General features: G+C 37.8%; 1 protein-coding gene across 1 annotated transcript in view; it reads right to left on the reverse strand.

Moving 5' to 3' along the window:
- Window positions 1-12,360: 12,360 nt before the first annotated feature.
- The window catches only part of ANKRD50 (ankyrin repeat domain containing 50), a 41,337-nt gene continuing 37,063 nt past the window's right edge, over window positions 12,361-16,634 (reverse strand). The window contains exon 5 of the mRNA XM_026122455.2: window positions 12,361-15,405. The gene's annotated coding sequence lies outside the window, so the exon portion shown is untranslated. The remainder of the gene's footprint in view (window positions 15,406-16,634) is intronic.

The following is a 16,634-nucleotide window of genomic DNA, read 5'->3' on the forward strand; positions in this document are numbered from 1 at the left end:
GATTTATGAGCTGGATATTAAACTCCATCATGCATCAATCTAAAGTTAATGTCAACGGACCTGCTCCAGATGGACAGTAGTGTAAAGGAACTCTGCTTATATCTGTGGGTTATAACCCTGATGAGTTTTCCTGATGATCAGAGATGGTTCTCACCATGTACCTCTGTCACTGGACAAGGCATCAACCATTATATTATGTACCTGTTGGATGTGCCAGGTTGCCAAACTTCCATATTTTTATCACCATGAATCTGACTCCCCTCAGTTTGTCCAAGGGGGACAGGAAATGCTCAAGAAAATATGAACTAACATATTCTGGGAAAGTACACATGCTTTATTTGTTTATGCTGAGCAGAAGCTCTGAAACTTTATACATGAGCAGATAAGACGCCCATGCTCAGATTTGATACCTATAGGGTCCTTGGAATGACTAAATCAAGAGAAAAATATGCAAGAAGAAGAAGTGAGTTTCCCCCCCTCCCCCCCACTCTTTTTCTCTTTGGTCCTGTCTCACTAGCTTCTGAAACCTCACCACTGCCTCCCATAAAGCCAAATCCTATCTGTGACTCTTTACTCCTCTGTAATGGATGCTGGCCAAAGGGAAGTTAGAGAGCAGACCAATGAGAGACTAAAATATAGTTGTTCATACTTCTGAAGGATTTGGATAAAAGAGGAAACTAAAAGGAGACAAAATGTGTACTGCAAAAAACCTGGTATTACCACAGATTTAGGAAGTCCATATGCCAAAAAGAGATGAAAATTACAGCTGAGTACAGAGCAAACTTCTGGTCCTGCAAGACTTTGGAATCAATATTTGAAAGCTACCCTGAACCAGAGATCTAGAGAGAAAAAAACTGTATCAGACCAGCTCAAAAATTCTAACTGATCATTTTAACTGCCAAATTTTTATACCTGTCTTTTATTTCTGTTTTTACTATAAATTCTACTTTAAAAAAATTGAAGTAACAAAATTACAAAACAGAATGCTTAGATGATTTCAAACTTTGCAGAAAATTAAAATAGGAGGTTTCTCTGAATCTGTGCTTTCCAGTGAACAGTTTCAACTTAGATGAATTGCCATTTCCAACAGAATTATTTAAACGGATTAGCTCTTTCCTGGGTTTTCCAGAAACTCCAGTGTTTTCAGCAACAAAATATGTCTAAGACATGCAGTTTTCCAAGACTTTCTGACTGTACTTAAATCAAGACAGAATTTGAGGAACAAATGAGTTCTACCCAGAGGCATCTTTTTAATTGTTAGAGTAACAATGTATTTATTACCTTAATATATTCTGTGACTACTCATATTACTACAATACAAACAGTGAAACCAAATGACATTCACCTTTTAATGACTCTAAATGCCTCCACAGGGCAGTTTGAAAAACATGTTTTGTCGTTTGGAAGTAAGGGTAGAGCAAAGTAAGCTTTGCACAGCTTTTCAGTGAGATTTGTACATTTTGCAGTCAGCATCAAACAGCTGATTTATACCGCGACATGTGCCAGTGACTGCACTGGATGTTCACTGAGCTAATGGGGAACATGTTCAGAAATGAGCTTGCACCACAACAAAGAATTTAGACATTAATCGTGATTTGCTGGCATGAGTCTGAAAAAGGTTTCTTTGACTCTATATTGACTGCAGTTATATTTGGCTTTGAGTCTCATCAGCATTTACAGTTTTCAAAATACTGTAATATAAACATTATATCATTGGCTCATCTCTTCAATAGGTTTAAGGTGGGTGAAAAGGGAGTGTATTTGTCTTTGAAACAGAATCCAGATTAAGCAGTAGCAATTTGCTAGAGCAGTCTCCTATGTCCTGTGGTTAAGAAAGCCTGCAAAGCAAGTGGAACTCGTGAGCAACCAGTGTGAAAATGGGATGGAGCAAAGACTCCGGGCTTTGCTCCATAATCATGCCTCAGGATTGAAATACACCGCAAATTTAGCAGAGCGTCACAGCCAGGACTAACTAATGATTACGGTCTGAACATATTTAATCTCTTATACACAATCATCTTTTTTTCTCTTTAAACCCAGCTTGAGTACAAGACAGGCCAAATAGAATGAAAGGATAACAGTGGAAGAGCTTGCAATCAGTTTTTCATCTGTCCCTCAGGACAAAAAAGGAATATATGAGTCATTTTCTTTTACAATGGAGAAGTAAGACTCCTATTGCATCTGGCTAATACCAAGGATTGTCCAAACAGTATTCCATTGTAATTTGTCACAGATCTGCAATATGATTGTAAATGTTTCTTGAAGTATGTTGTTCTGGGTTTTGAATTTAGTGATAAAATATTGTTCTTCCAGTGGAGTTTCAGTTACACAACTGTTATACTAGCAACTAGTAATAAAGCAATTTCATCAGTAAGCTATAAATGATTATTTCTACACCTGTACACGGAGCAACAGAAAACTGAATACGGTGACAGAGCAGTTCACCTTGGCTCTAAGTTTACTGTTTCGAGTCTTTTCAGACTCATGTTTTTAATCTTTTCACACTAATGCTTTGTAAGTCTCTACTGCAACAATAAAAACAAGAAGTTAGGAAAAATGTTCAGGAGTTAAACCTGCATTTTCACAAATGATATTGCACTCTCCTCTCTGATATGCATGCAGTCTGGTGGGAGGAAAGGTATGGAGACTCTTGCTGTGTGAAGTAGGTTTCCTTTTTAGTCAGCTTATTCTACATTTTTAAAGATCCTTCAGGGTTTGTGTAGGATTTACGTAGTAATGAGTTAGCTAAACAGTATCCAGTCATACTCCGTTTGGTTTGTTTTAGAGTAAACTGATTCTCACTTTACAGTAAATTTGACTTTGAACAGATATTTTGGGATCAAAGTGGCATATAAAATGAATAGCTATATTGTTCTGGTTTCTCCTAAATAATATAATCATAGAGGGGAAGTTTCTGCCAAAAAGCTGATAACTAGCTACCTCAAAAAGAAAGCAGACGGGCACCATGCTAAACACAGTACACACATCTTGCTGGAAACTAATCTTACTTGTGAACCACAAAAACATAGATGAAACCAAGACAAAAAGACCTGATGCAAAATTTACGTGAAATAAAGGCAGGGGTTCTTCAAACTACATCAGGCCACCAAGGTTTTAAACGGGATAAGCAGTTTAAGAGGCCACTTCAAGTGTACTGTGTCACTCTGTGGTAAACCCAGCCAGGTCAGATTACTTACCCTGTCGCATAACCTGGGCTGGTTCTCCTCAGCACAGACACAGAGACGGTGCAGATGTGACAGGGCTTGTTAGCCCAGGAAAGAAGCCATGCAAGCAGGTCTCTACTGCTTCAAGGCCAGCTTGGGAGCGTTGCACTGCCAGAGCCAAGGTTGCTCCATTCAACAGCACACAGCATGTTTCTCCTCCACGTTTCAGGAGCAGGAGAATTGGCTCAGGTCACACTGGGCTTGTTTGCCCTGGACAGTGCTGGCCCCTAGGCAGCCTAGCACAGCACCTCTGGCTCCCTGCCTGCTCCACTGCACCTGTGGAAACTTCCCAGGGCAGGTGCCGTGTCAGCCAGAAAGAAGCCCAGACCATCCAGGCAAAGCAGGGCAAAGGCCCCCAAATGGCTTTGTTCCCCCGTGAATGTGAGATGTGACACAGAGCTAGAGCCAAGAGGCCATGGTGGACTTGCTGAGCCACGCAGGGTATTTCTGTTTCATGCTCTCTCAAAGGAAGTTTTATTACTTTCGGAGGAGTGCTGGCTCTCAGCTGGCTATACCGGCTTAGTCTGTGCCTGAATTAATTAGCTCCAGAGGAGTCAGCACAAGTCAGGAAAAGCCACTGTTGCTTTGGGGCTAGTAAACTTGCTGGCCTAAATATGAATGTTTGTGCAGTGCATTCCCATGCACATTCTGTAGTATTAATATTTGAGGGAGTATACCTGGAAACTAATAGAGAACTGACTGCATGTCATAAACTGGCTGCATTTCATATAAAAAAAAATGGGCTCAAGCTCTTTGAATGACTGAACTTCATCTCAGACAGCCAACCCTCCCTGCAGTCTTCAGTGTAAGTTTTATGTCAGGAATTTACTTGCAGAAAGATTGTATATTTGGAATGCTCCTTTGCTGCAGAAAGCCTCAGAGCTGGATGCAGTGAGCACGCTGCAGTTCCAGCCGAGCACAGAGCGGAAAAACCTATTGCTGTTCTTAATTACACAATGGTCTTAAGCAGACAGCCCCAAAATGCAAGAAACATGTAAATAGCCTGGTGTAATTTCAAGCTCATGAAAGCACGGATTAAAGTCCATGTCCTATGTGAGTGGTCACAATATGCTAGCCTACTTTCTACCTTGATGCTGCAGTAGCACCCTGGTATCCAAACAATTTCCTCAGACCAGTGATTTACAAACTGGGGACACCCCAGACCACAATAAGAGAAAGGTCTATTCTCCTCACCCCGTCTCTACCCAGGTCTTCGACTCAGACTTTTCAGGTTCTTACCTCTTCTGTCAGAGTCTCGGACAATCTTTCAGATATGACAACTTCTCTCCTTTCAAAAGGAAAAGCTCTCACATCTCACATCTTGTCTTATGTCCATCTGGAGTCCAAGAATAATTTTTCTAGCATGGCTCTTGCTATGCCACCTTTCTTTGAGTTCCTTCAGTGGAATCCCCTTCTCTATCATATTAAAAATGAGGCACTTGTGTTATCTCTCAGTCTTTGATCCCCTCTTATCTCTCATTTATTATTAAAAGGTCAGCTCTCACTTCTAGCCAACCTGTGCTGCCAACTGCTGCAAGCTGCCATTCCATTTGATTTCAAACAAGCAATTCTGCACTTTATCCTGTACCACTTGGGATAGTAATAATCATCTCAAAAAGACTGAACCTTTCTCTTCCAAATGCCTTCTTAAAAATATCTTGTATCTTGAAGCATTCAAAATTCGATAAAACTTAAGCTGTGAGAAAAAATATTGCAACGATTCTGCTATCTCACTGTTTCCTCCTCTAGAATTCCTCCTCTAGAAGAGGAAAAAACGTGTTGCCTGAGATTTGTAGTTACACCTGTGGCGAGAAATAGCTTTTTGTTCCGTGCTTGTCCAGCTCCAAGCTCAGTAAAACTCTGACCCCTAATCAGGGTGCCTAAATGAAGAATAGAACAGGTTTAACTGAGAACCAGGCTTGCCAATGTGAGGAACAGTGCACGCACACTAATGATTCTCCTGGAATGGGAAAGCTGGAGGAACCAAGAAACACTCTCACCATCGCATTACTTAAGATGTGGGATCCTGTCTTATTTCTAAAGGAGTAGATTTTGAGGGTGGGGAACATCAACTTTAAACCAGTTTGACACTACTTTGCAACTTCTAGTCATTGTCCATGTGATCTATAAAAATCACAAAGTAAGATGAAAACAGATTGAAAATACAAAGAGTCATTATTTCTGCAGGATTAGAGCTTGATGCTGAGAATAAGGCTTGGCAAATGGAGAGCTCAGGAAATACAGGATGGAGTAAATCTGCCAGATTTGTTTTCCTTTTCATCCAGTTACTATTGTGCTGTGCAGTTGTACTTAAGTACAACAGTGATATTTTCTTGCATCTGCATTCCCTTTTGTGTTCAGGACTGTTACTATAACAAATTTTCACACGCTGTAGAGGCTTGACATTTCATATTGTTTCAGTTCACTAAGACTGAAAAGGGAAGCAAGCACAACTGGCAGGTGCCTCTGTTCCTTCATAGCACATCCACATTTCCTTTCATGTTACAAGTTGAATGTCTGAGATTGACAGGTCAGCGTTCATACTCATTATCCGCAGCCTTTTTCCTGTAAAGAATCAAGATCCCTCTATGCTCAAAGGCTCTCATGGTCAGTGCTCTGAAGAAGTCCATTCTCTCCCCCTTTCTCGATATATGACAGCCAGCCTTCAACTTCAGCCTTGTTGTGCAAACCATGAAGTACCTGCAAAATACAGAGAAACTTTTCTTTGATGACTGTTGTTGGCATTAATAAAAGCTGGTAATAGAAGAGGAACAGACCAATGGCCTTACGAGATATAAGTAAAGGGTGGCTAAAAGGGCATTTTACATAAAGCCAGTGACGGCACGGAAGCAATTTCACTTATAGCAGTGGTAGCATACAACAGAATTGCTGAGAGGAACACCAGAATTTTGAATCATTGCTTGAAATCAAGTGCTTTCCTATAGCTTTGCCTGGCTTAATTTTGGCTAGCTTTTGTCTTCTCTCAGCCCTGCAAAAGGTTTGACTTACATTCCCAAATCTATCAGTAATACTGAATTGCAGGTGATTGCATAACTTACAGTTTTGGTTCTATTTTTACGCCACACACTACAAGGCATAATTTAAAAATGAGACTCCATTTCTTATGCAGTGCTAGGGATATGTTTTTTTCTACCTTTATACCTGCATTTTTAATTTTGAAAATATCCATTTCTGATAGAGTGTGCATTCCTTATTACCAGTCTCTGGCACGTTTGACTAACAGTTGAAGAGGTAGTGAATCAATATTCAAATTTGTTCATATTGTTAACTGTTAATAAGAATGCAATAACTCTGCTGTTTTCATTCTTCGGACTCTCTTGTCTCTATGCAGAAAGACCTACTAGCTTCCCTACAAGACAGCATAATGTTTTTTCTTGCTTCTTGCAAAACAGGTTTTTTAGCAGATGCAAGGAATTTCTTTTGTCTCAAGTAGTATTTTAACTTTTTGTATTGTGTAATATTAATACGAACCTGAACTGCCCTACGTTTCTTCCACAGCTAACAAGATTGTTTGAAACGTATACAGCTTTGTACTGGTTGTAGGTACATATTTATACCAGCTTTGGTATAAAACTACTTAGTGATTAAAACTTGTGTTAAGGGGGTGAATTGCTTAGAGGTCTTACCCTTAAAGAATAAATATTAAATACTTTTTAAAAATTATAATAAGCTTTTCCCATCTGTTCCACTTGTTCCTATCTGATTTGTTTAATATTGACCAATACATAAAGTATTAAAGACAAAGACACTGTCTTTGGCTTTGGAAATCTTTGAACCACAAATTGCTGTAGAGCATTCTGGGGGAAAGAAGTCATTGAAAGTTTGCCCTGTTCTCATACTCTTCTCTCAGCATCTGGTATTAGCCACTGCAGATTGCTGGGCTGCATGGATCTTTGATTTTTCCTGAAATGGCTGTTCCTACATCGTCTGATTTTGGCAAAAGGGAAGCCTTAGTCTTTATAAAAATAGACTTCATGTAAATGAGCTGGCAGTGTGAGCAAAAAAGCAATGTAATATCAATTTAGGCTCAGATTCTGCTACCTTTCCTTGAAGTGAACGGAACTATACTCTTGTATGGAAATCAGCGCAACTGCTCAGGAAGAAGTCTCCACTTCATGTAAATAAGAATGTCCCTGAATAATTTTGTTCATTAATTTCGCTCATTAAAAAATTAATTAGCAGAATCATTTTAAAAACAACTTCATCAAGTCCTCTTTTGGGAAATCTCAACAGAAGACAAGGAGACTGAATTAAGTACATTGTTACCAGGCCAAATGTTGCAACAGAGCCAGGGTAAAGGCACTTCTGCCTTGTTCCTGGCCTACACTGGATATCTTCTATGTGCAAATGAAGACTCTTGCTCTTAATTATGTACTGACTAATAATCTTGAGGTTTGTTCTAATGAAATTTTTTTTTCAGATGTGTCAGTTAATGATTTTTGTTTTGAAGACTTCTGAGATTACATGAACCATTTTTCCCTCCACGTTTTCTCCCCTGCAATCAAAACTTAGTCTTCAATGGTTCATCACAAACTGCTTTCTGCTCCCCTCCCATCATGAAAGTTTAACTTGAAAGCCATGCACACAGCCTGGTCCCATCAGCCTTCTGAAAAATTGCTATTCCTTGAACACTGTGCTTATAAAAGAGCTTGTCTCTAATACCATGAATATCTTTAAATGATGGTCTTCAAAAACAAAGACAAACAGACCACTAGTCTGTCAAAAGACTGACTGCCCACCAGGGCACAAGGGAGACACTCACTGTTACCAGAGCTTTATAACTAGAAATATCCGTGTTGCTTTATTTTGCATTCAATCCAGAATATTGTATCAGGAAAAACTGGTACCAGAACATGAAGGCTGGGATGCATGCTGGCTATTGCTTCTCACATAGTTTGAAAAACTCTGGGGTCTTTCCATAAATGTCAATCAGGTTTCAAGGTAGGTCTGACTTTTTAAGAGAGGCTGTTGAAAGATTTGAATGCAATAGCAAAATGAGCATGGCTATACATAGAGCTTAGTGAGTTCTCTCACATGCCATATTACGCAAGCACATGCCAGATACAGCCTAGAAGTCACATAGCTCGCAGTGATGAAGTACTTTGCCCAATTTAATAAAATCTGCTGAGAGGCTTCCAAATCTGGGTTGACTCATCTCTGACATAGCTCAAATGGCTGGCCAAAGAGCTTGAGCTGGCTGCACCCAGCTGTGTGGACAGTCTCCAGCAAGTTATACTGCAAATGCAGAAAAAGCAGCTAGAAAAAGTAGATGAATTAATGCCAGATAATAGGTTATTCAAGAAGGCAAAACTGCCTAATGCTTTGCACTAAAAATTGGGAGAAACCCAGGGGCTTTTCCTGTTTTGGGCCTAAGTGACTGAGAGAGCTAACACGTTTCTTTATCTCAATTTTCTACTTGATATTTCTGTAAAGTGTTTTGGGATTTACTGGTAAAAAGTAATAGCTTATAGAAGAGCAATATATAAAAGCACCAACATCATACTTACTAGATTATTATTATTATAGCAATTTCAAGCTCTGTAGCATTGCATTTTGTCCAGTTATAGTGCTGAGCGGGACTGCATTGTTTTGTACTTCGGGAAAATACAATAGCAAACTGAATGACCAGTATAATGAAAGAAGACAGAATAAATCATAATAAAGGTCCACTCTGTCTTTAAGATCCATGAGCAAAACTTTGAATTTTAAATAGTGTCCTTATTAGGCTGATGAATATTTGCCAAGACATAGTAAGTACACAATAGGTGTGCTCAGAGGCTTAACTCATGATAGGAAGAAAAAGGATTTTATTACTTACCTGAAAAACTCATTTTTTATTCTCTTTCCCCCTAGGAGATGCAAACTGAAAATAAAATACACCAAAGGAGGTAAAAATCCTCCCATTTATTCTGTACTGGTCCCCCCCCCCCCCAATTTTGTCTCTGGAATCCTGGTATTTTTAGAGTAGCAACTTCATCAAGGAAGCTATAATGTAATCCAGAACCAAGAGGTTCTTTGCTTGCAAGCTCCTTTAATAATGATATCAAGCATCTTGCAAAGGATGCTTCAAAAACCTCCTGCTCTCTTTGGCAATTCCCAAGAAAATAGAGTGTCTTTATCAATACAGATCTGTTAAGATAGATCATCACCCTTCTGGCAATAAAGAAAAGCCTTTTTGTTTAACATACGGTTGAATGAAAATATTATGAACATCTATTCTAAATTAACTTATTCAGTCATGACTCCTCCATTTTACCCCTCACCAGCTAATCTGACCACTACTTTTCTGTGTAATGTTTTTTTCTCTTTCAGGAACACTAGAAAGAGTGTATCTACTTATATGCACTCCTCAGCTGCAAGCGTTTATGCTCTGTCCTGAGTCTGTAATGAACAGAATTTCATTAAAAATACAACTGTATCTTTAAATCAAATCATAATTCAAGTGCTGAGTTTTGACTGGAGAAACTGCATTAAGTCCCTGGGACAGCAGTTTTCAAACCTTCTGCATTATTGCTCACCCTCAAAGCAACTTGTGAATCAAAGATTTCTAGCCTTAAACTGGTTACTGTATTCAGCTGAAACCATAGAGCTGTGGTTTCCAAGCATTTTTGATTTGCAAAAGCCTAAAACATTTTTTAAGGAGGGGCAGGCCCCCTTATGAATCCAAGTCTCCTGATAATAGGTTTGCTCTTTTTTTGGTTACCTTTTCATGGACCCCTTAAATTTCATTCCAGAATCATAGGAGTTTTGCAGACCACAATCTGAAAACCACCATTTAAAAGGGGCTGTAGCTTGCTTGTGGTATGCAAGCCAGACTTCTCATCTTAACTCTGTAAACTGTCACCATTCAAAAAATGTAGGGATAGTGAAGAGACTGAACCAAGGGCTTCTGGAGTCTGGCCTATTTAAAATAGACCAGTAACAAGTAAAGCAAAAGAACCTCTGCAGCAGACTATTATGAAGCAAGAACAATTCTGAACACAATTGCAGACTTGGAAACTACAGGTTTTGCTCCTGATAAACAGGCTCGTCAACAGAGTTGCATAATACTTCTTTATAAAACCAATTTCCTCGAAAAATTTCTTATGAAATAATTTTTTTTTCCAGAAACAATAGATGATGTTCTAAATAAATGTAGTCCTTTAGCAAAGATAAATGACTCCTGCTTTAAATGGTCATCTACCTGATATGTCCAGTGGTTCTGGATATGCTCTCCTTGTAGACTGCCCTCTGGCTGGAAATCCAATACCCATCTGCCAATGGACTTTTGGGGTTTCAGACTAAAAGCTTGAAACTTTGACTGTGCTTCAGCTAAAAAAGAAATAGTTAAACCAGAAGTAATTTCAGGAAACCTTTCAGATTCTAAAAGCCGGCAATTATTTTTCCTTCTGAAAAAATCTGATTAGCTCTATCTGGTATAGCCATTCCCTGCTTTATCCTCCTCATCTCCCAGGTTTTCTGGAGTATAGAAAAGAAATGGCTGAAAGCTGCTGTGGCTCTGGCAGTCCCCAATTGGCAATGTTTGGAGCAAGCCCCACAAGGCAAATTCAGAACAGACTCAGCTCAGGAGTCAAAGATGAAATAACCAGTCACAGAGAAAGGGGAAAAAAAAGGCCCCCCACAAAATCCTTTTTTTATGTTCTTAATCCACTGGAAACAACTACAGAATACAAAGTAACTTCCTGAAGACAAAAAAATTGTATCACAGGAGTCTATTAGAGGTTATTTTTCTCTAGATTAAAATCCATCTCTAATGGTAGTTCTGTGACTCAGCTGGTGTAATAAAAATTTAAGAATAAAAGTGAGAACAGCAGGTCTTTCTGGGATACCAGTAATTTAAATTTTCATGATAAAGGTCAATTTGTTTACATAGGATTTTTTTGCCAAGTAGATTTCTCAGTCCCGTACTCTATTTCTGGAACTCTTATTAACATAAAATGGTTAGGATCGAGATCAATGCCAAATTCTCATCACTGTCTCTCAAAGGGCCTCCACAATTGGAAAGCTTTGCATTTGTTCACTGTGCCAACTTGTCCCAGCTTTCTTTTACAAAACACATGTAATACACAAGCCAAATTGTTGTAAAGATCTCATAGAAGATTTGAAGCGTTATTCAGCCTGTTTATATTCCACAGAATAAGAAATTAAAAATAGGTGTTGAAAAATTTTATTTAAATATTATTAAAGTGATTATATGAAGAAAATGTGTGACTCTGGAACATAATATAACTTATTTAAATATTAATTCAGTGAAAATAATTCCCTGCCTCTGTGAAAAATAGCCACTGAACTAATATATGTCATACTTTGTTATTTCAGACATAAAGAACTTAATGAAAGTGAGTCAATAGTTATTGTGGAAAACCACAGAAATACTGTACAGAAAACAAGTGAATAGTTACCAACAATTTTGTCTGTCATTCTCCTAATCTTACTAATCAGTCAACACATGAGCACCACTGCTGGCATCAGTGTGAACTAGAATATATGCAGGTAAATCTGAATCATCATTTACAGAAGGCAAATAGTCAAACTCTTCCTCCATGCTCAAAATTTTCTGCTGAGAAATCACAATTAGCATACAACTAAAAGCAGAAGTGAGACAAGATTACAGGGAGAAATGGGATTATGGCAATGACTGGAAAACTTGTCCCTTCTAGTGTTTCTACTTTTTGAATAACAAGTTCAAGAAAAATGAGCAGGCACTGACAGGAAGCAAGCTTTTACTTAAACTGAAAATACTATAGAGCAACTCTGAGGAAAGAGATATTTAAAAAATACATTTGAAGTGGTAAAGATTTAACAGCAGCTGAAATATTTAACTTGTGACCTTCCTGGTATATATTGTAAAAACATCATTTTAAGCAAAAGGACACACAGTGAAAATTTTCCTGCAAATGCTCAGGTTAACACAGACAAATGTGAAGAAGAAAGTCAGATGGGTGATAAGCCGGGATGTACAAATTAACTTCAGAGTTTGAGTTTTGCCAGCCCAGAGTGCCTACTGCCACATGTACTGTTTTTCATTAAGTACTACACAAATGTTAATCAAGTTTAATAACCTTTTCCTGAGATGTCCCAAGAAATGAGGTAGTGAAAATAAAACAGTTAGATGTCTGCTGAAAAGCAAATATATTTATTATGCACTTTCATATACACAGGGATTTTCGCTTAATATAATACAAGGAATAAAATAAAAATTTTACAATGTGAAATTCATTCAATGTACAGTAAAGGCTATTTACAACCCACTCCAGGAAAAACAGTCTATCTGCAAACCAAGTTAACTGAGGAGTTCAGATGGGGAATATTAAGCATAACAGATGTTTGCATAGCAGAGTAACTGATGAGGGAAAATACCTTTTTAATTTTAAATAAATGGTAATGTTTTCAATACTGATCACAGAGAGGACAAAAAAAATGCATCACTGTGCCTCAATACCTCTTAATGCATTTCTCTTTTGAAGAGCTTCTCCATGTGCACACAGTATTGGTATCAGTGTCCACAAAACAGTCTTTTCCGTAGCCTTCCCATCAAGAATTGTAGATGCCTTGTGGAGATGACCTTGGAAGGATCAGTGAAATGTGAAGGGGAGAAACAGAATTCATGTTTTATTCAGGTTTTTTAGGTTCTGAGAATTGTTACATCGACGGAAGAAACTGTGCTGTCACAGCTATGCAACTCCATTCACCTCCATTTGATTGTGCAGATGTAAAAGAGCAGACCAGAACAGAGAGAACAACTGGGGGAACAGCAACTTTTTGTTGTATGCAGAAACTTCACAAATGATCTTAAAAATCACAAGCAACAGCAATGTGGAATACCTCAGATCTTTTGAGAAATCAAACATTTTAAAGCAATTCATGCTCTGTTCCAAAGTGACGCCCAAAATCTGTAAGAATTGTTATTTTCATTCTCAAAACATTTCCAACAGGTCTACTTTCAGCTGATTTGGATATAGAGTTTCCCCACCAACTGTTTCAAATGTAAATATTATTCACACACAAACCATCAGACTATCTAGAAATTGCGGCCCCTTGTGAAACTGGCCATATTTTTACGTCCTCTGTCCACAAGGTGCATTAATAACAACACAATAAAATTAAATAAATATAATCCCAATGACAGTCAAGGTCAGTAGAAAAATGTCAGCATTCAGGGATCCCTTTCTACAGAACAAAACATACATCTAATAACTACGAAAAGTTTTATTCTTGCACAGTATTGCAAATGTACTGTACTTGAGGTTCAGAATAAGTTTGCTGAGAACATTTTGGTACTCTCTCTTTACTTAGCTACTAACTCTTTTAAGGCCATTTTGCAAGACTCGTGTTATGTTAATTTTATAATTGTCCCACAGGGACAAGAAATTCAATACATGAAACATTCAGAATAATCAATATTGCTATGTGTCAACTTTTAACATGTAATTGTACTATGCACTGAATGCTTCACTATAAAAGATTTTCTTTTTACATTTAGTAACAAGTGAATAAGAATGGAGGTGCAAGATACTAAAAAAAAAAAAAAAAAAAACTAACTTCAAAAACGTTCTGATGACTGTTAATCATAATAACAAGACACTGAGCCCTTTAGTGTCTCAGAATATGTATTAGATATACATCCAGGGGCCATTTATCAAAGTTTAAGGACAGCCATACATCTAATTAATCCTCTATGAAAAATAACCTCAGCTTTCTATTATCTTATTTGTGGAATGATCAGAATTAGAGTATGAAAAAGATGAATCTCAAGCCATGAGAAGAAATACTCATATATAAAAATAGCCTTGTTTTCTAAAGAGCAAGGCTGTGTAATGGTGAGTAGTAGAATGTAGCTTGCATTTTTAGGAGAAAATAATCACTTGCTTTGTTCTTTCACTCATAGAGCTGTGCAAGTAAGTTATGCACATTCAAAGGAAAATTTCATACTGTTCACTTCTCACATACAATGGCCTTGATTTTGCACTCCTCTATGCAAGTACAATTTTTCTCCTGTAAGAGTGGAGAACCAGCTTTCCAATATCTTTAGATGGACTAGCCAGGCTGCTGATTAACCATGCTCCAGGTATAGAGATGCTCACACTGGCTGCACACAATCCATCTGAGGACTGGAAGCAGTAACTACATCCATATAAGTTTGTGCTATATAGGATTACCATCTCAAGATAGTGCTAACTCAGTAATCTTTGTACTTCACAGTCAATGGTGTTACTAACCTTTTGTTTTTCCATTATACTCTCACTGCATCTTCTCTCAGTCTAATTAACAAAGCTTCTGTATTTTCCATGGACTTGTTTTATTGACATTCTCAACACAGTCCTTCATCCTGGAAAAACAGAGAGCTGACTGTTTCTAATGTATGAAGATATACATGGAGACAGGACCACACCTTTTTACTTAGCACCTAAGACATACCCATATTAAGTAACCTCATTACCATAACAATAACTAAGACTATTTAAGATCAGATGTCCAAGGCCAAATTTGCCTATCACTTTCAGTGGTCACAGTCTGCCATCCAGACTTGGTGTACTTGCTTTATTACTTGCTGTAATACCAGATACTGGATTTTACGTTTCTTAAAAACCCCAAAGGTACTGCAGATGGTTGCAGTTTGACTCTTTTGCTACCACTGAACAGCTATTGTACAGACAGAACACACAAGTACAGTATTTATAAAATACTGTTACAAGATTTGTATTTGAGAGAACTTTTTGAAGTACACAGGAAACTGACCATACATTACAGCAATGCAAATGTGACAAACTGCTTATTTTCTTTAGCCACAGGAAAATAAATACAAAAAGCACTGCCCTTCCATATACAGTTCACTGTGGCACATGCACCTCTTCCAAGCATTCTGAATAGGAAATCGGAATTCCTTGTTCTAGAATTTTCAGCTGTTGAGAGAAATAAAAGTGCTCGTTCTGTGTATTAAATACAAAGTACACAAAATAAATTTCTGAAGCACAGAGGGTTATACTGAGAAGGCAGCCTTAAAATGTAGGCACATTACAGTAATTTAGGTAACTGCACTGTAATAATCACATTCTTAAATTTCTAGGTGGACTAAACAGGCATTGTGTGCTTTCATCCCAGGCAGCTGATAAACCATTCTGAGCAGAAGCGCTTCTGTTCACAGCATCATGGAATTGGCCTAGAAGTACAAAACAATAACGTTAAGTTTTGAAATACTCCTTAATATGTACAATGTTGTTAGAAAGACAGCTACATGATTTATAATTCAGATTAAAAAGATGTAGCAACGTACCAGCAATGAAAAGTATTTCCTGTCTAAACCAAATCACATGATTTCCTTAACTCTCTACCATCCAAGCAGCTATGTTGTTCTCACAGCAACACAACCTTCTGAATATAATTCAGAAGAGGAGGCAAGGAAGGGAATACCATTCCTCACATGCACTGATAGGATATTTCTGACATGATTCTGTACAGGTGACTAGGGTGATTCACTAGCCAGGGAAGCGACGCTTTTGTGCTTGAGACTTGGCAAAAGAAGAGGTAATTTAGAACCTGCACCAAACAATTCCACCACACCACCAATCCACACAAAATTGTTTTGAAATGCCATACTTAAAATGAAGCTGTGTATGCCGTTAGAGAGCAAAAGGGACCATTTGGTTATCCATCACCTTACATGCTTTGTACATAAACAGGTATTTCATGGAAAAAAAACCCTAAACTTTCAAAAAAGCAGTACTTGCTCCGGGGAAGGCAAAGCTCAACTCCAGTTTTAAAACTGTATGTGCATGTTCACATTTTTATATTCTTTGTTTATATTTTAAAATCAACTAAGATGGAAAATTCTAAAGAATGTGCAAAACGGATTATTTTATCTATACTTCCAAACAGCACTGGTGTTTTGATGACAGGTCAGGACAAATCTGTACATCTTAGGTTTGAATTAAACACAATAAATTTTAACATGATGAAAGCTAGCACTGAAGGGTAGGCTCGAGTACAGAGAAGTTATGAAATACAACTGTTAATTATACACTTTAATATATTCTACGGTGGCAGGAAAAAAATCACAAACAAGTTTGAATACCATTTTGGACATGACATAGAACTGTAGTCATCTAAAGTTCTTTTGAGTTTTAATAAGAGTTAAGGCCCATCCCCTCTCACCCACTTATCCCAAATCCCTGCTCCCATCGTTCTGCCTCTGCACTTCTGCCGGCTCCAGAGCTCACCTGACCCTTTGGTAAGTAATACTAATAATTGCATTTTATAAACCTACAGGGTCTGGTATATAGTTTTTTTGGAATGCTGTTATTTTAAATGTTTTGATTTAACCAAAAATGCTAACGACAAGGAAACAGTTTACAAGACATCTCAACTAAACCTAGAAAAACACATCCCAAC

The sequence above is a fragment of the Dromaius novaehollandiae genome, chromosome 4, assembly GCF_036370855.1.
Source record: "Dromaius novaehollandiae isolate bDroNov1 chromosome 4, bDroNov1.hap1, whole genome shotgun sequence".
NCBI lineage: Eukaryota > Metazoa > Chordata > Aves > Casuariiformes > Dromaiidae > Dromaius > Dromaius novaehollandiae.